General features: G+C 42.6%; 1 long non-coding RNA gene across 1 annotated transcript; it reads right to left on the reverse strand.

Moving 5' to 3' along the window:
* Positions 1 to 4337: 4337 nt before the first annotated feature.
* On the reverse strand, positions 4338 to 11329 carry LOC139059070 (uncharacterized). The gene is made up of 4 exons (XR_011513861.1): positions 11067 to 11329; positions 9848 to 9900; positions 8595 to 8784; positions 4338 to 7518 (listed from the first exon to the last, which is right to left on the reverse strand). It is a non-coding gene; the product is annotated as an uncharacterized lncRNA (long non-coding RNA).
* Between the last annotated feature and the right edge of the window lie 8228 nt (positions 11330 to 19557).

The raw sequence follows: 19557 nt of genomic DNA on the forward strand, positions 1-19557 counted from the left end.
CCGAACGATGCGTAATTACAGGATCGATGTGTAATTACAATAATCGAACGGTGCGTAATTTTAGGGTCGTGAGCTTGATTATTCAGGTTTCTTTCAGCAATTACAATTTTAAAGAACCTATGCAAAAAATTCATCGGCGCGTCCGCTCTGACCAGCGAAGCTGTTATGTGTTCTTCTGAAATGACGAGATTATATATATATGTACGACTATGTATATGCAATCAAAGCCCGCGTCTCGCCAGAGCTTCTTTGCCGCCGCCGGCGCTCACGTTCCCGGTCCTGTTCGCACGTCGGCTCCACACGGACACGCTGTGGACCATCGCCGGGTAGGGAATTGCTACGACGGGCCTTAATGGCGTCCCGCCGCCGGCGCTGACATTCCCAGTTCTGCTCACGCCGTCGTTCTTGACGGGCACGCTGCGGGTGTTCGTGGGCCGACACGCATGACGGGCCAGGCTTATCGACGAACGCCCGATCGGTCTTAGCGGCTTCCCGCCGCCGGTGCGTCCGTTCTCGCTGTCGCTCCTGACGTGGTTCTAGAAGGACACGTTGCTCCTCTTCTGTGAGCGTGATAGGCGTCCGCCCCATGAGACTGCTCACGAACAACTGGCAATAAGGGTGCTAGGCGACACCGACTTCACTGTATAGACGAACACACATTGGACGATACATACCGGTACGTTTATTACGGCCTTTACACGGACACGGTTGCTATAGCAGCGCGCCCGCTAGCGGCAGCGAGCGAGCGCCGCGCCGAGAACAATGGGCCACTTTGGTGACCCGTTGCACTTGCCACTTGCGATGAGCGAACTAGGGAGGACAATGGACCGTCCATCATAGGTTTTTGACAATTATGCTAATGAAACTACAAGACTAGGCTCTCTTTTACACTGGCTCTAGAGAGGAAAATGTTTGCTTTTTCGACGCGACGGTGTACACGCATGGACGCAGAAAATTTGCGGGGGTATATAGCGATACAGCGCTTCGCTGTAAAAGCCCATGCAGCTGTCACAATTACGATAAGCGCAGTAGCGACCGACTTTCTCTTGTAAGTACTATTGAAACGCGTAACTCCTGGTCTCACTACAGTCGTTCCTGCTGTGTCCGTTGGGGTGACTCTGTGGCTACGGCATTCTGCCGCTGAGCTCTAGGTAAAGGGTTCAATTCGCGGCCGCAGCGGCCGCATTCTGGTGGAAGGGAATACAAAAACGTTTGCGTAATTAGTTGAACTTGATGAGCAACACGCAAGAGTTAAATCTGTGCCTTGGTGCTTTGATGAATGCCAATTTTTCAGTTTCATCAACTTCGTTCACATTGCGGGCTTCCGCTCAACTACACACTAAGAAAAAAAAGAGTACCTCTTACTCTTTTCGGAGAGTCTGGATTCGCCACGTATACGACACACTTTGTGGGAGACACCTGAACTCTCTTTCGGCAGAGAGTCCCGAGACTATCCGTGCTCAATACAAGGTGTTTGCGTGACTCCGCACACAATAGTCATGCACACTCTGTTGTAATAGTCGCCTATACCCTCTCAAAAGGGTTACAAGACTAGTGCTGAGGGAGTCCGTTAACAATTCTAAATGAGTCGAACGACTCAAGATAAAAGGGTGACATGACCACTGCTGAAGGATTCGGTCAACTCTTCTTGACGAGTCTGATGACTCCAGCAGTGTGTGTCAAGTTACCCTTAGTGCGTGGTGCAGGACTCTTGTAAATGGAGTAAAATAACTAATCCATGTAAGTCGTTTGACTCTCGGATGGCAGTGTCGAGCCGCTTTTCAAAATGTGTCACGAACTTTTGCTGTAATTACACATGACTATGGCTAGTTCTCAAGATGGCTACTGTGAAAAGACAACATATAAGAAAGAACCCATAGCAAACTTGCCAAAAAGGACGTGGCAGGTTAGCAACAAAATGTTAACATTTCATCACCCTTTGTTGTCTTCTGGAAAATTCAAATGTATTAGTCAGCACAGAATCACCATGAAAGCAAGACAGTTCTCATTACCATTAAACTGGAATCAATAGCCAACCAAGCAAAACAGTCTTAAATAAACATCCAATATGTAGCCTGCAGGTGCATATGCATGACACTGCAACGCAACTCAGAACCATAATGAGACCCCAAAATATTATGTAACTCATGTAGAAGTTCAATTCAGCACTGCACAGGTCTCTAATGTCAAAACATTTATAAGTTAAACCTATTTCACTGTTCTTCGAGACGTTTTTATTTAGAACTTACGATTTAACATTTTAAGGAAGTAAGCTACACAACAAATAAAGAAGGCCGCACTTATGTACAAAGGAGACTCAGATAATCAAGTGCAATAAAAACAATATTCCAACTTAGATTACATAATCTATGCGTTATACTATGCTTGCTGAAAACAACTGGTTGGCAATTGATAATCCAATCTAACAGTAAGAACAGCTGTCTTACCTTATGGTACTCTTGTTGGCACTTTTCCCCCACAACTTGTGTGTGTTAGCGTCAGTTGAAAATTGATCTGAAAAATACCACATTAAAAAGTTGTGCATCAATTTTATTGTCATACAACATGCAACAGTGTATAAAAGCTTCACAACAGATAATATTACACAAATAAATAGAGCAAAATTTATACTAATTGTTTATTTATGTTGACAAACATACTTTTCAAGACGAAGTATAATAGCTGACAGACAATTTCGCAGATTGCAATAACCACTAATACAAAACTTGCCATAATGCAAACACGCTGACAAAATATGTAGCACAGGTAGCTGTATTTTGTTACGGCAAAGATAGCACATGAATAATGAGGACAAGGGAGTTAGCAGAACACAAACTATACCCAGCTGCATGCATGCAGCTGTAACAATACACATGGTGCACCGAGGTCCAAAAGAAACAAAGAGGAAAATGTGAGGAAGGCTTCTTTTACTCATCACAAGCTATCCTGTAAGAGCAGACAGATTATGCACTGGCTGTAATGTACCCTCAGCACATACGTAAATCAGTTAGATTAGATGCCACATTTACAAATCACTCATACAATGTTCTTGTGATAGTCCTTATTCCGATTTTTAACTTGGAAAGCATGACTGAGTTATGTAATGCTTCCCTACACTTTCGCACATATGCAGAAAGAAGTGTTGCTATAAACACGGGAGATCATGGAAGGATGACTGACACATACTTCTTTTAATTCTTTTGTCTTGGTCTTTATGATTATCTACCACAGTAGTCTTTTGTAGAGTGAAACACATTCAGATAATAAATACACTGTGGGCAACAAAGTGTGAATACCTGTTCTTGATTTCTACCTTTCTCAAGTGTCCCACTAAGGTAAGATTGGTGCAAAAAATTGTCTTCCCAATGTATGCGTTCCCACAAAACAGGAGATGATAAGCCACATTAATGGTGCGTGAAATAAAACATCTGTTCTTAACTTTCTGTTCTTAACTTACCACTGCCATTGCAATCTGGTGCGATTTTCTGCTTTGTTGTGTACTCTAGCACAGGTGCTACGCAGTTCACTTGGTGCCCAAAGCAACTCTCACACTATAGCAGGATGTCAATTTTGTTTTTCAAATTCTAAGCGAAACTCAGGTTATGGGGGACAATTGTAAACTTATAGTTTTGCTTTGTATCATCATAATGTTGTAGAGCAGGGTAGAAAGCAAGAACAGATATTTATAATTTGGGGTCCCATTGTGCATTGCATGGATCTGTTTCAATGAATGATAAAACTACTTGGTAGATAAGAGAATTAACTTCGAAGTCTACCATATCAGTAACTGGAAATTTTATGTGTAATTGAAATTTTGTGATTCCCAGTGATGAAGAAACAGTTTTGATAATATGTGTCAAGGCAACTAAGTCACTCATGCCCACAAAGGAAACAAAATAAAAACAACCAAGATTGCAACAAGTTCCAACTTGCAACCAAAAGTGAGACACCTCACATGACTGACTTATGTATTTACTGAGCATGATTTACATCTAGCGCATAATCTGCTTGTACAAGATGACGAACAATTAGTTACTGTTGCTTTCTCTCTGGGCCATTTGGCTCTTCTGAACACATGCACATTGTGTGGCAAAGCTGCGTGGATGTAGCTGGGCACAGCTGTTATTCAGCATCAGTCTGTTCTTATGGTCCTGTACTATTATCATTGTAATTTATAATTAGCAAATAGCCTAACTATTGGGTTTATCAGCTCCATTTTAAACAAAACATACTGACAGATTTCCCTGTTGATCGCTAACAAAGTGATGGGTACATCATTTCAGATTTCAAGAAACAGCTGTGGAACAGAACAAATGCTGAAGACAGAAAATCTACAATGACCAGTACCTTCTTTATTAAATGCCATGTACTAGCTTTTTCTGCAATGAATACCATTATAACCAAAAATTGTAGCCTGAAAAAATAATTGGGAAATATTTACAAAAGTGACAGAGATTAGAACTGCATGTTAATTACATATGTCTTCTTAAACAAGATCACAATAATTGAAGTTTCATTAATTTTAGCAAAACACTGACATCCCATTATTGAAGCTAGTCAGTGCTGAAGGTATTGTTAGTTTGTAGGAGTCCTCAGACTAGCAGCTCTGAAATATTTGTCACCATACTTGGTGGAACATGCTTTGTTCTTTCGGATATTACTTTGCCAAAAAGCCTTCTGTAATCCTTGTAGGGCAATTCTGTGTGGAAAAGAAATCTATTTGATCATTACTTTTTGGGTATATGTATCTCAGAACTGGTGCTAGTCTGAGTTCTTACAAAGTAGACGTTATTGAGTACTGTAATTCTAATGCCTGCCACAGCTAAAATTTATGTTAGTGAAAATTGTCGCACTGTCATGAAGCAGTTATGTTCAATAATTAGTGGCAGTCACCGGTGAAACACTCAGTACAAAACACAAATATATGGAGTCAAAATTTAAATGTCCAACAAAGTCACGTCTCAAGTCTACATTTCACAGAACTGTCTTTTTTTCTGTTAGTGTGCCAATACCAATCGCACATTCACAAACATTTTAGTATTGCACTTCTGGTAAATGCAGGAAAATTCACCGTCTTTAACAGAAGCCCTTGGGAAGACAGCCCATATTCGCTTCGACAAGAGGACTTGCCTTAAGCTTTGCGTCGCTATGTTGTAGGTCACTGTAGCAAGGGGAACGTTTTGCTGATTGAATATTACTCGAAATATTTTTATTATTTGTACTAGAGGTTTCAAAAGAGAGCCAATTGTAGAGTTCTTCATGCAGATTTCATATATTCCATTAGTTTTTGTTTAGCTGCTTCGTGAGTTATGTCCTATACAACGGCGAAATACATAGTGATATTTGCGGGCACTTTCTTGTGTATTAAATTTTCACAAAAAAGCAGTGTGCTGCAGCTAACTCAGCTCCCTGTAGACTGCCAGGTGCCGATATCTATTCAAACAGCACGTAAAGTTACTAGAAGTATGCAAGATTAGTAGGCAGGCAGGCAGGCCTGCTACTAAAATTATTGAGAATACTTCAATAATTTTTTCTCACAATAGCATGAGAATAACCTCGTGCTTTATAATTGTCCTTTACAAATTAAATTTGGCATACATACTCTTCAAGATAAGCAGAATACCAGTATCTAATTGAAATTGCAATCTAAAAATTATTTAAAGTGGCCTAATATTTTTTGCATAATTCCAGTAATTGTACAAGCTGTTTGGATAGGTATCGCCACTTTGCGGTATACACCTAGCTAAATAAGATACAGCATGAAACCATTTGCGAAACTTTTACACACAAGTGCCCATAAAAATATATTGCCACTATGTAGGACATAACTAAACACCAGCTACACAAAAACCAATGACAATTCAAATCTACATAAAACTGCCTATGAATAGCAGTACATTCAAATTTCTAGTACAAATTAAAAAAGTTGTTTCGAGGAGCATTTCTCCTTAATAAGTGGGTGTCAGTGTTTCTACCAAAGGGTTACAAAACTCCTTGAGGCATACCATAGGGAGTTTTATAAATAGCACACACATGCATCTGTCTAAAAAGTCCCATGCCCTGCTTGCATTCCTTAGACATTTTTCTGCATTCTGTTGTATGACACCATTTGCATCCCTTAACACTGAGGGCGCAAAACCGAAAAACAGCCTATTAATACACTTAATTTTTAGCCTGTAAAGGGGTTGTATGCGAATGGGGGCAGCCAACTCTAGCATGAGAATAAACAAATATTTGTTCTCGCATTAATGAAACCAGTCAAAATATAATCTCGCAAATCTGGAAATGAATGCACAAAGAACCTTGCTGATTGTTACATTAGTGTCCCGAACAAGATCTTTTGATGTTTACAATTCCTAGTTTTATTCACTTTCCTCTAGTAACTGGGCTTTGACCTAGAATACTCAGTGTAGGAGACTAACCCAGGCCTGGAAGCCAATATTTAAATCTGAAATAGACATTCATCCCCCGACCACATGGCACTGCTACGTCATCAGAAGAAACATGCATCCATGGACATATAGTCTGTAAAATTATTTTTACATGATCTGTAGCGTTACTCTTCCACTAACAAATTCTGAAAATTAGGAAATACATCTGCTATTTAAAGCACTGCTGCAAACCCGTGTGTTTGAGAAATGCAATACTCAAAAGGTGTAATACAACCAATGTGTGCATGAAACCTATGCTGCCTTTGACATTCGTCAGTGTGGCAAATAAGCACTGAGAAATGCCAAGGGTATCATAGCTTTCATGTCTCAAACCTTGTATGCGAGTATCAGTATCTTTGCAGTGAAAGAAGTCACATTATTGCCAGACTTATGAGGGGAACCAATGTTTCTCTAGTTCAATAGTTTCTTTCTTGTGCTCCTATATCCTTGAGTTTTTAAAAAATAATGGGTGCTTGAAATAAGTCCTCTATATTGCTCTTAAATTTATCCTGCACCAGAGCCCGGTGTTATGTTGCATTTTTTGAACACATTGCAGTGCTGTAGATTATCAAAGGAAGAAAAAATGCCGTAAGTTCGTATTTTAGCCTTCCGTACAACAAGAATTAATAACCTATCAATTACACCCACAAGTACGAAAGAACTACGAGAAACGGGGCTTAAAGGCAGGTATACATTAGAATAGCAGGGGCTGATGGTGAGAATTCTAAGAGAAAGGAACTATTAAAAACTAGATACTAAAGACACATATCAATTATAACAGAAATATTTACAATGAATTTGAAGAGACAAATAGAATGTCTGTTCAAATCACTCCACCCCAACATTCATCCATGGTTCGATAAGTGATCACAGCCGGTGATGCTGTTTGGATAGATGGTAGGTGAGGCACAGCTGTGAAATAGGTAGCACATGTAGAGGGGTCACCAAAGGTTGCACGCTGGTTGCAGAGCAGGTTGCCTTGATCTCCGGACTCCCTTGACCCTGATGCGTTGAGCCTGGTTATACGTCGTTCGCAAGAGGCCTGGCCCGAGTGTGCGGCATCGCTTGGGTAAAATTTCGAGGCAACCTGAAAAACACAGTTTCATATATTAGCACCAAAATATTCTGTACCATAGGGCAAATCTGAAGTTTACCATCTGCACATAGCAGATGATGAAAACAGACAGAAGTCACCAGACTCAAGGTATATAAATGTGCAAAAGTGGAAATGAATGTGAAGAGCTGCTTATAGGATGGAATCCTTCAATTTGTCTTTTGTGGATCAATAATAGTATCTTAACATAAAGTCAAGTGTACATGACCCTCCCTATTTGTGTAAGTAGGCTATTCCATGCCAGCTGTTCCAACCTGGCACACAACCACTTGGAATTTCTTCTTGAAAACTGAGGGCCTTTCATTATAGAAAAAATCTCAATTTCACACAATACTTGAAGCAAAAAAAAATTTTTACTGCCATAAACATTATGTCAAATTTCGTGTAATGCACCAAAGTATGCATCATAAAATGGCAGCCAGAAATTTGGTTATTTCATTAAGAGGGCCAAATTTTTAACAACGAAGAGAGGCCTTACACCAAAAACTTGACTGCTTATTAGCCACTGCTCAGTTTATTATGGCTGATTAAAAATGGACAAAATGGCTTATTAACTTTATTTTCACAAAAGTGACCTACAGCAAAAGCTGCAAATTTATGCAATCCATGTGTTTAGGACTTGTGCTGTGTGCAAGAATGGTATCAGAAAGATACATTATGCAGCAGTGCAGAGAGGAGGATGAACTTGGAAAAGAAGACAGTTTTGGTGTACGTTTATCGGCCTGCTTATCATTGAGGCAGCCCTAGTAAATTTATGCCAAATACCATGTATGAGCGTACATTGTATTCTTTTTAAATTGGTAAAGCTTTATCAAAGTAGTTTTTGTGTTAAGCAAAAAAAAATTGTGCAAGTGGTCTCTTGCAGTTTGAAAATTTACATCGCATTTCGTCTAATACACATAGCCTCTTGGCGGCTAAGACAAAATGCATGGACTTGAGCATCCCTGCACAGATAGCAGGGAGTCTAAACTACTTCGAAGTTACGTCTTTCATTGTTGAGTGACAAGCCATTTCACTCAAAAAGACGTCACTTAATTACAGGTATTTACCTGAATCTTTCTGTCAGCTGTCAGCCTGCTGGCATCATCACTAAGGCTGCCAACTCCCTAGTGGACATAGTCGGGACATGGTGGCGGCAGGATGCAGTGGCAGAAGCCGCCGAAGGCTCCCAACTACCTAGTGGATGTAGTCAGGACAGGGTGGTGGGAGGACACAGGGGTAGGAGCCGCCAGAGTGTACCTGCAACAAATTTGCACAAATGTTCTTGGTCCTACCATGACATGATTTACAATAAAACTGAGCTGTCTGTGTAACATGGCTACCAATACAAATAAAGGTAAACAGTTAGGCCCTACGACACAACTAGAAGCCCAACAAAAAAGAAACGGTACTTATGTTTATGAAAATCCAAACAATGAAACAAAAAATGTGTAACCGGTTTGTGCATGGAAGCTCGGTTGAAACCTGAGCTCATACCATCAAGTGATCTGCTAGACAACTGCAAGCCTGCCACCTAAATATGTCATTGTAAATTATTTTTACATGCATTATGTTAAGCTGCATTAATACAAGTTCAAAATCTCTTAATATAAGTAAATCACCAAGCTAATTCAATTAACGAATTCCAGTGGTCGTTAATGCAACAAAGTGCAAGCTTGGAATAAAGCTGGCTAAACTGGGCAGTGAAAAATAACAATGTGGTTCTCTACATCTTGTTTTCCTGGCTTTCGCTTTAGCGCTGGAATATACAAGAATTTTGACATTCCTCATATTTCACCCTGCTAATTTTTATGCCATAATGCATAATACTTCAGCAAGAGGAATAATGCTTTCTTTCAACCGTAAATAGTGATAGAACAAGAAAATTCATTGGAGCCAACGTTTTGAGAAGAAAAATCTCCTTCTCTTTGTCGAAATATTGGCTCCAGCGGTCCTTGTTCTACGGCTCTTCATCAGTTCAAGTCTCTTGTCCTCCTGTGTACCTCTGTACTTTCAATGTTATGTCAATGAAACTGTAATAACGGATCATTAGTAAATGTAGCTGATGAGGAACTTGGGCTTGTTGGTAGATAACGACAGAGTAACTGCGCAACATAAAGATACGGACAAAGGAGGCTTGTGTGTGTTGTCTCCTCCAGCCATGTCCCCCCTTTGGGTGATTACTCTGTCGCAATGTAAAACTGTTACCCTTTGCACAATAATAGTAAAATGCATAAAGACAGGAAAGTGGACACAAAAATTACAACAAATAGCATCATATGCTAATGAGATATGCAAAAGTGCCTGCTACGATTTGTCTCACCCATAACGTGCTGGTAAGATGGTGACTTCTGGCTGTTGCCATTTCTTGAATACCTAAAATAAAATACATTTCAAAATTATAAAAATATACAGGACAACAGCAGTAGCCGAGGACATAATGCATTGTTTAGTTCAAGAAGGTAAACTAATCTCCGATACACGGCAGACGAAATTTCCTTTAAGTTAGTAGAAAAATACAACACACTTCATTTCATTCAATAGTGTCAGCGTTTCTTGCTACAAGAAAAAAGGTATTTCTGCATGGAAGCAGCTAAATAATAAATGGCCTTCTACTTTTACAAAATATGTTGCAGCGACTAAGCCAACTACAGCTGTATATACTTAAAATTGCTGTATGCACATTACAATAGCCAAGACAGGATAAACTTGGGTTCATATGCAGCTCACTGGAAGGTACAACTTTGCAATCAACTCATTTCTGCTGGGCAAATATACGCACTAACATAAAACTACACATAAAAGGACCTTTTTTTTTTCATAAACCACCGGACTCAATATAAAAAATCCAGTAGCAATAGTACAATTTTACCACATAACACAGCCAGGTTTTGTAAGCGTAGTAGGATTTACTATATAAATGTTGCAGCATATTCATGCTTTTAAATTTTTACAACCGTGAAAATAAAGATTACGTAAAAATAATACATTATATATAGGCTTAGATTGTGAGCTAATGTGTTTTCTACTTACAGCCAAATGCACAAAAAGTTTGTTCTCTTTCAGCGCTTTGAAAGCGCAGTGTCTGTTCGCTTGTGCAAGCAGCCGCTTAACCGCTCTTAAAATATCTGTGCTGCCACATCGCCTGACACTGCCATACAGCGTTGTAGCGCTTTTATTATTCGCGGCAATATACCTAAAGCGCTAGTAAATCTTCAGAATGCACAAGCTGCCCTTTCGATTACCTGTCTTCGCCACGCGAAAGTCACACTGGTGCTAGTATTGTATATACACTTCAAGTTACGCAGTACTTGATATTCTACGGATTTTTCGATGCGACAGGCCACTCGTCACTAGAGTCGTTAAGAACGGTGTTTATCCTGAGGCTTCCGTCTGCCAGTAGTATTTCCGCATACATACGCGCACGCATGCCTAAGAAACGTCTGTGAACTGCCAAGAGAAACATGGCGCAAAATGTAGCCGTACCGGAAGGGCCGAGTACGCGCCGTTTGTAAACTCGGAACAAAAGCTGATATGCTTACCTGAGACGTTAAGAGAAATATGGCACAGGTCACTCCCCGCTGGTAGTCGTTCGCATGCATCTGGTCGTCTCTGTCCGTTGCGATCTCCCATATCACAATGAAAGATGCAGTGCAAACCGCAGCACTTCGGGCGCTTATCGGCGATACGCTGCTGCTGGCGGCAGTCCCCTCGTCGCAATCACACAGCACGGACAGAAGCTCCCACCGTAACTTGCCACAACGCTTGGTTGCAGTCGCCCTTAACGCAGCGATTTCAGAACCACTCAACGACAACGTATTCGCGCGTGATGCAGCACAAGTTCAACATGGCGTCATGCTATTGACGGCTTCGGCTTTGGATCATTTTGTATCTGCACAACTGGGCAAAGCAGTTGCGCTAGTTTCGGTTTTGTTTCCTTGCGTTGAAATAAAAACTGTTTTGCTCACTGATAATTTTACGTCACTTAAGTAATGTTTACGAATGAAACAGCCATGAATTTAACACGCGTCTTGAAATACCCGCTACGTTCACTTGGCAGAAGCAAACTTTTCTCGTCCGAGTGTGGTTGTGTTTTAAATACCTATCGCTGGGCTGTCGGAGCGTGCTCGAAGTCTGAAGACGCGGCGTAATTGTCCTTAATTTTCTTAGCTATAACGGTGCGGCTGCCCTTGATTTCTGTGGAGTGCAGTTTGCTCTGATGTAAGGTAGAACTACAAAGCCGCCCATGTTACTGAATGATCTAGTGCACCTGAAGCTGCCAGAACTCCGGTATTTCCTCCACAAGTTCTTGCGACTGTGTGCCGCTCTCACCAAATGCGAGCGTATAGTCATTTGGCGGAGATTTAGCAACACATTTTTTAGAACTATCGTTCACCGCTCTATCACGACATGGCAGCAGCGTGGTTGGTCCTTAGTAAAATTTTCTATGTATTGCGAATTTTGCGATAGCAATTATATGGACACAACCGCCGAAATATATCTGTCGGTGTTGCCGTGAGCTTACGTATAAAGTGCGATAAGATCCTATCCTGCGCCGTTAGCTGTGCGCGTTAAAGGAAGTGTACGAGGGCGAGCCGAGATGTATAGTGCCTGGATGGGTGCCCCAAGTATCTATAGGTGGTCACTTGATAAAACGCGCGCAAGCCGGGGAAAGGAGGCGCTGGTTTAGCACGCATCTCCTCTGGCCGTTGCTATAGCCCGGTCTGGCGCCACTCTCGCTCTGTCTTGGAGATAATTCCCGATGGGTGCAAAGTGGGGAGGGGGGGGGGGGGAGAGGGGAAAGGCGCTTCTATATCGCCGTTTCAAGTTTCGGGGACGCTTTGAAGGACGAGGCAGCAGAAGCGTTCTGTCCGCTCTGTTCGCGCCCTTCATCACGCGGACGCTGCGGCAGCGAGTGTTCGCGGTCATTGAGTGAAATCTGTTCATGTTTGCACGTGCGCGCGTGACCCCGTGCTTGCTAATTTACGGAGTAAGCGATTGTTTACTGCAGTTTATTCAGGCGATGAAGCTACGAACCTTGGTTCGTGCAGTTGTTCGTGCAGTGGTTCATGCAGCATTGGGGGGGGGGGGGGGAACTGTTACATTTTTGTTTTTAAATTTCTGGGGGGTTCAAAAGCAGTGCTGCGTACGCTAGTGTTTGTTTCTGGTCGCGGAACACAACGCACTGCGGTAGCCCAGTGGCTTTGGTGTTGCGCTGCTGAGCTCGAGGTCACGGGTCCAATCACAACCGCAGCAGTCGCATTCCAATGGGGGCAGAATGCGAAAACGCGCGTATATTGTGCATTCCGTGCACGGTAAATAACCCGAGCTGCTGAAAATAAATCTGCAGTTTTCAATTACCGTGCGCCTCATAACAAGATCTTGATTTTGGAACCTAAATCCTCAAAATTTAACTTTACGTAGCGCAATTACATTTACAATCGACACTGTTGAGTGCGCCTACTGAACTTGTTATCTCGTTGCTGTGCTCTCTTTAGTAGCCAATGCTATATTTTTTAGATTTACTTATGGTCAGAATCCATTGTGACAAATCCGGGTCTTCCTTAGCATAGGAAGCCAGCTATCGCTTAAGCGTGTGATATATCAACAAACATGTTCAAGGAAAATCGATATTTAGAGTTCGATGTAATTGCAGAACATGACAAGCTTGACGAAAGAATGATACACCGCATGTCGGTAACATGTCGGTAACATCATTTCAGCATCAAACAAAACCCTCGGTTTTCTAAAACGTCACCTTCGTCTTGCCCCACCACATGTTAAATTGCTCGCGTATAAATCACTTATAAGACCCAAATTAGAATATGCATGCCCCATCTGGAGCCCACTTCAAGCATATCTAATCACCGCATTGGAAGCTGTGCAGAATCGTGCTGCCCGATTCATTCATTCCTCATACTCATATGACGTCAGTGTTTCATCCTTGAAAGCTACATCCGGACTGTCACCCCTCTCTTTTCGTCGTCGCATTGCTAGCCTCACCCTTTATCACAAATTCTTTTGTTCTCCTCTCAATCAAGCACCGTATATCGCCGCCGCATCACGCATATCTCACCGCACCAGTCATCCCCTTCAAGTTGCCCGCCCATTATCACGTACTACTACGTTTTCAGCCTTGTTATTTCTTCGAGCAGCCACGGACTGGAACGGCCTACCCCATGACATCGTCGCCATCGCTTCAACACCTGCTTTTCAAGAACGCGTAACAGATAATAATAATAATATTTGGGGTTTTACGTGCCAAAACCACTTTCTGATTATGAGGCACGCCGTAGTGGAGGACTCTGGAAATTTTGACCACCTGGGGTTCTTTAACGTGCAACGCGTAACAGATCACCTTCAATGTTAAATCACCATCGCTGTTTGTTTTCCTCACTACAAGTGTAATCCCACCCCTTATGTAACACCCCCTTAAATGGGGGCCTTTAAGGAATGAAACTGAACTGAACTGAACTGATTACAACCAGGACAGGAACCCGAGGGCCTGCCTAAAACAGAAGACGTTATCTGGTATTTCTTCTCCTGCATTTTAATCTTTCTCTCGCCAGACTCATCTCGAATATCAGAGGAGTCGCAATCTTGCACGACGACTCTTCGCGCCCTATTAAGAGTCAAACGACCCACACACAAATGTTGACTCTTGTTTTGTGACCCTACCCGCGCGAAAATGGGTCTTCGTAAGAAAAAAGAGAGTCAAGTTGCTGTGACTCACTTTTTACTCTCTTTTTTCTTAGAGTGTAATTTGCCATATTCTGTGTAATTTAGGTGCACACTGAAGAACCCTTGGCAGTCTAAATGACCCTACCGCTGGCCATTGCGGGGTTTCTGGAAGTTACATTCCGTAATTCGAATGTTCCTGCTGTCGGCTGTGTCTGTAAGGGGGAAAGCTACTTGGGGCCTCTCCTGACTTAACGCCTGAATCATTGACGCTCTTTTACCAGAGCGAATTTGAATTTCACCGTGGACTTTGTTGAAACCTGTGTCTGTAGCATTGGCCGGTTTTGTCGGGCCACCAGTAGTGCACGTCGTCAATGACAACGCCAGATTGAAATGCCACTTCCCTGGGAATAACATGGTAGTGTCATCTATCTTATAAAGACCACAAAAGATGAGTGGCTTTGTCTACCTAGTTATAGATGGCACCACACTCCACTTCAGAGATAAGTTTCTTGTGCGGCCTGCACACATAAACCCTCATTAATAGGAACAGATAAAAACAGACAAAACCATATACTAACGTTCATGCATGAAAAATTCCTGATCAGCTATATTTGGTTGCACCTGCAGCGCTGGAAACATAACTTTGATGATGCATCATTGACACAATGGGCGAGATTAAGATGTGCATCCCTTATTTGGTTGGAAGCGCAAACCCCGGATACTTTTGCACTGGCGTCTTCGCTATACCACGAGTATACTTGCGGGTCATTTACTTTTCAGTTAAAGACGCATAAACGTTGCCAGATCATTTTTGTGCTTCAATATCTACACGAATCTTTATTTACAATGAGCTGACACTACACGCATGCAATGCTGGTAATTCAAAGGTACGACAAAATGAGACAGGTTGAAAATTTCAGCTCGAAGCGCTTTTCTCGGCTTCTCTGCTCGACCCAGCATTATCCCCCTTTGAAATGGGTTTTTATCAGGCCTTAGCCTTTTTTCTCTTTTTCCTCTTTGTCGATTCTTCTGTGTGGTGTTTCTTGTTTTAAAGGAATAGAGAGCACGAAAAGTAGACATAAAGGAAGGCCAAGTGACATTCTAGAAAGAACAGGGGAGGTCACATGACACTGTGGAGAGGTCGCAGCAAAGAGGGTTGTAAACCCCGATAGATAGAAGCGAAACAAAGGGTCGCCAGTGTTTCGAAGACAACAGTTCGTTTACTCCAGGCAGCCACTTTCCCTTATAACTTTCACTGCGTTGCAAACATGGAAAACAATTGTTTTTTGATGTGAGGAAACGAAAAGAGCTTTCAAGGAGCTTACATGTGAAGTGGAACATCAGAGTAAAGCTGACGGGATAAGAAAGAAAACCGAAAAAAAAAATCAATGTGCGACAAAGACGATCCCGGCAGGGATGCACGATCACCTAAACAAATTGCACGCTATGAGTGGAGAGAACCATAGTAAAAGCAAAGAAAAGAAAGGTAAGCTTTCACTAAAAATACGCAGAAGACAAACATGGCCGGCGCCAAATGCAGAGGTGTTATAGTGCCTTAAGAAGTGCAACAAGAACGTAGACAAAAATAAAAAAACAAACAACTTCAAGACAATGATCCGAGGATAGTAAAAGAGGTTCGCAAGAGAGATGCAGAGAGCGCAAAAGTGTTTGCTGTCAACGCAGCTTACTGTTTTCGTTGTAGGTATGAACACCGTGTGGACGCTCGAGCAAGGAGCGAAGCGTGAAACAAGTAGAGAACAAAAACTTTCCGGCACTTTTAGTGACAGGTGTCAGGAATGGACCTGTCGAGCCGAATACAACACGACGTCCTGTTGTCACGTGCCACGTAAAGACTTGTCGCACAAGCGAAGTCTCCAGGGACCAGATCTGCCACCCTCAGGACATTCTAAGCTCGCGATGGCTCTACGTCATAGCTTTGCCAAGCGGGGAGGCAAATCCTCATCAGACCACCGCAACTCCGCCGGTTAAAGCTGACGTGGCTCTGGAGCGAGCAGAAACCATGTGTTCATAATAAGCCGTCACTAAAGAAAGCGGTTAAGAAAGCTTCTTGGCTACTTTAACGGAAGACTTCGGTGATTCGGTTTGGTAAGGAAATGCCCAAATCCTACTTTCTTAGGCGCAAAGGTTGTAGCACTTGCACAACTTCTTTAATCTGTGTCTTTACATTCTCTTCATGGACGGCACCCCAACCTTCTCATCGAAAACACGCTGCGTTGATTATTCACATTTAGCGCTGAATAGCCGCTTCTTCTGCAACATTGGTGACCGAATGCGTTAAAGAAAGTTAGCAATATGCTCCTAAAATATATCTTATGACCATTGTCTATAACAATAATTGTTATCTGAACCTACCAAGGATAGCGTAGGATAGGGTATCCTTCTACGACGGTGAGTACCCACTGTGGGGGATTGGCCAAGATTTGGATGAAATTAGGAAGATGCTCTTAATACAAAAATTGGTAAGGTGGCAGGTGTCAGTTGGCAATGGATAAAAATAATGTGAATAATTTAAGAGAATTGCCTTGAAACAAATATAAATTCCTCCATGCCCGAGCAAAGATTTCTGTGGTAGATTCCAAGAGAAGAGGCCCCTAGAGAAAGAATATTTAGAATCAAAAAATTCTATCCAAGTTGCCTGAACGTTTGGTTCTAAAAAGTTTTTCCTAAAAGAACAAAAACGGCGGCAGAATCAGAAAAAATGATCTATAGCTTCATCATCTGCACAGATTGGGCACAGAAGGAAGGGTGACAGGCCAGTCCTGTGACGATAAAAGATTGATACTGGTATTCGATAGCGTAATCGGGTAAAAGGTACTTTAGTTTTTCTGGTGTGGAAGGAATTTTTGTGCCAAGGGAATAGGAAGTGTCGATATTCTGAAAAATGTTCTATCGCTCGGTTAAAAAAATCTAGAGCAGTTGCGTATCTACTGAATCTAGCAGTAGTTAGGTAAGCTGATGCAGGACGTAATAATAGCACAGGGCTATTGAGGAGCGCTCTAGCGACACTGTCAGCCATTTCGTTCATGTATAATCCCTTATGACCAGGTACCCAAAGTAATCTGATTAAATTTATCTGGGCAGGCACTGGATCATGACGTGTACGCAAAATGTTGGTACCTATATTCGGCCGTTAACGGCCGAAGACAACCACAATGAGTGCGCCTACCTCGTCGCGAGGCAGCTTACCTGCCGCGACGCCGTCACCCAGAGGGCAGCCGCTGCCGTTGTTGTGCGGGGCCCCAGGGGATGATTCACGGCGACGGTGGCGGCCACCCCATCAGGCACCGCCGCTGTCGTTACCAACACAACCCAAATCGCGGTGGATGGAGCTGGGGATCATGGGGACGCCGACTTCAATGTCGAGGAGTCTCTGGCAACGTACCGAGAGGTGCTTGGTCACTACAGGAAGGAACGAAGGGAATATCCATAACCCCACGGGCGGCTGGACAGGTCCCGGGTGGTCGACCTGAGATGGTTTGCAGACGGGCACTTTCACCAATCCATACCACCTACACCGCCTGTGCCCTCGCTGCACCCGTCGCCCGGCTGCCCGTGGTGCGAGCACAAACGGGTCGATATGGCCCATGTGCTTTGGCAATGCCAACGCCATGAGGAAGAAGGGCCAGGAGGAAGGGCGAAGACAACAGCAGGATTCTCTGAAGCCGGGCGCCTCGCTGAGACATGGCAATCCGCCCTCCTCAGCGAGGCACCCGAAGACCAGGAGTGGGCCGTCCAGCGGGCCAGGGCCGTTGCCGAGGATCTCAGAAGATGGACTGCTGGCAGCCAAGCCCCGGGCACCAACAGCAATAATTGTTGGACAAATAAAGTTTATTCCTATTCTATCCTATCCATATTTGTTGTGAGCTATGTACCTAAAGATAAAGAATCCGTTATTATGACTACCGTCAATACTGATGAATTTAGTTTACGTAAGGCTAACACTAGAGCTAGAAATTCAGCCATAAACACCCATAAGTAGTCCTGAATCCTGAAGGAGAATGACCACTCTAAAGCAGAAGCAAAAATACCGATTCGAGACTTTTCTTCACACTGTCAGGAGTTTGTTAGAATGACCGTATATATAGCTAAACTCAATAAATAGTCTTGTAATAGTCCATTTAATTATGGGGTTTTACGTGCCAAAAGCACTTTCTGATTCCGAGGAACGCCGTAGTGGAGGAATACGGAAATTTGGACCACATGGACTCTTTAACATGTACCTAAATCTAAGTACACGGGTGTTTTCGCATTTCGCCCCCATTGAAATGCGGCAGCCGAGGCCGGGATGTGATCCCGCGACCTCCCATGCTCAGCAGCCCAACACCATAGCCACTAAGCAACCATGCCGTGTCATTTAATATGTTAGGAGAGAGAAGTTTTGCATTGTTTGTGTAGATGTCATCATAGATGATTAGTAGAGTCTCTCGCACATCACAAACAGGTGGCACCTCCCAAATGTGTATATGTATGGTGTTTATATGTTTGTACGAACACCACCTGTGGTATATGAAGCAGGGCCAGTGTGCTCCGAAGAATAATGCAGCCTGGTTAATCACTATGCTTTCCAATCTTCTAATAGAGCCTGCGCAGAGATTTAGGAATGTATGCACCGTAAGCAAAAGAAATCTGCAGAATATTGAGCGCAACCTGACTTCTTGATGTTATACGTTACCAGCAACAAATTTAGGTAATTTGCAGCTCAATTGCAGGGTTTCCTCCTCCAGCAGAAGAAAGGGGCGTAAATTATACGCTGGCGCACCAGAAAATAGTATACATCCCAATTCTAAAATGGGCCGCACATACATTTTATATATCATTAGTAGTGGGTCTCTCAGCGACCCCGACCGAATATTGCATAGCTTACGCAGCATGCCAACTACTCTCACTCCTTTTTTAACTATATGGTCGATACGACCAAGCCAACTGAGGGAACCCTCATAGACTAAACCTAAGTATTTCACCGACTCCACTTGAGGTATAGTCTCGATATAGTAAGATAGCGATGTCGAGCACTTTCAAACGTTAAGTGAAAGGCGAAACTTGTTTAACCAGATTTTTATGGCGTGGAGGTAGTTCTGTAGTCGATAATGCAGAGTGTGAATATCACTGTCTGATGCAAAGAAATCAATGTCGCCTTCTTATATATATGTTTCCCATATGGATACCGAGGAATGGAACTCAATAGAACATGAAGTAATAATGATGAAGGAACTGTTTCTTGAGCAACAACTCGTGATTGATTATTGATGCACGCAGAAAAGTATCTTGGAAAGTAGTAGAACTTCCTCCTATTTAAAATTCCCATATACAGTTTATAAGACAATTCAGAAA

This window comes from Dermacentor albipictus, chromosome 4, assembly GCF_038994185.2.
Source record: "Dermacentor albipictus isolate Rhodes 1998 colony chromosome 4, USDA_Dalb.pri_finalv2, whole genome shotgun sequence".
NCBI lineage: Eukaryota > Metazoa > Arthropoda > Arachnida > Ixodida > Ixodidae > Dermacentor > Dermacentor albipictus.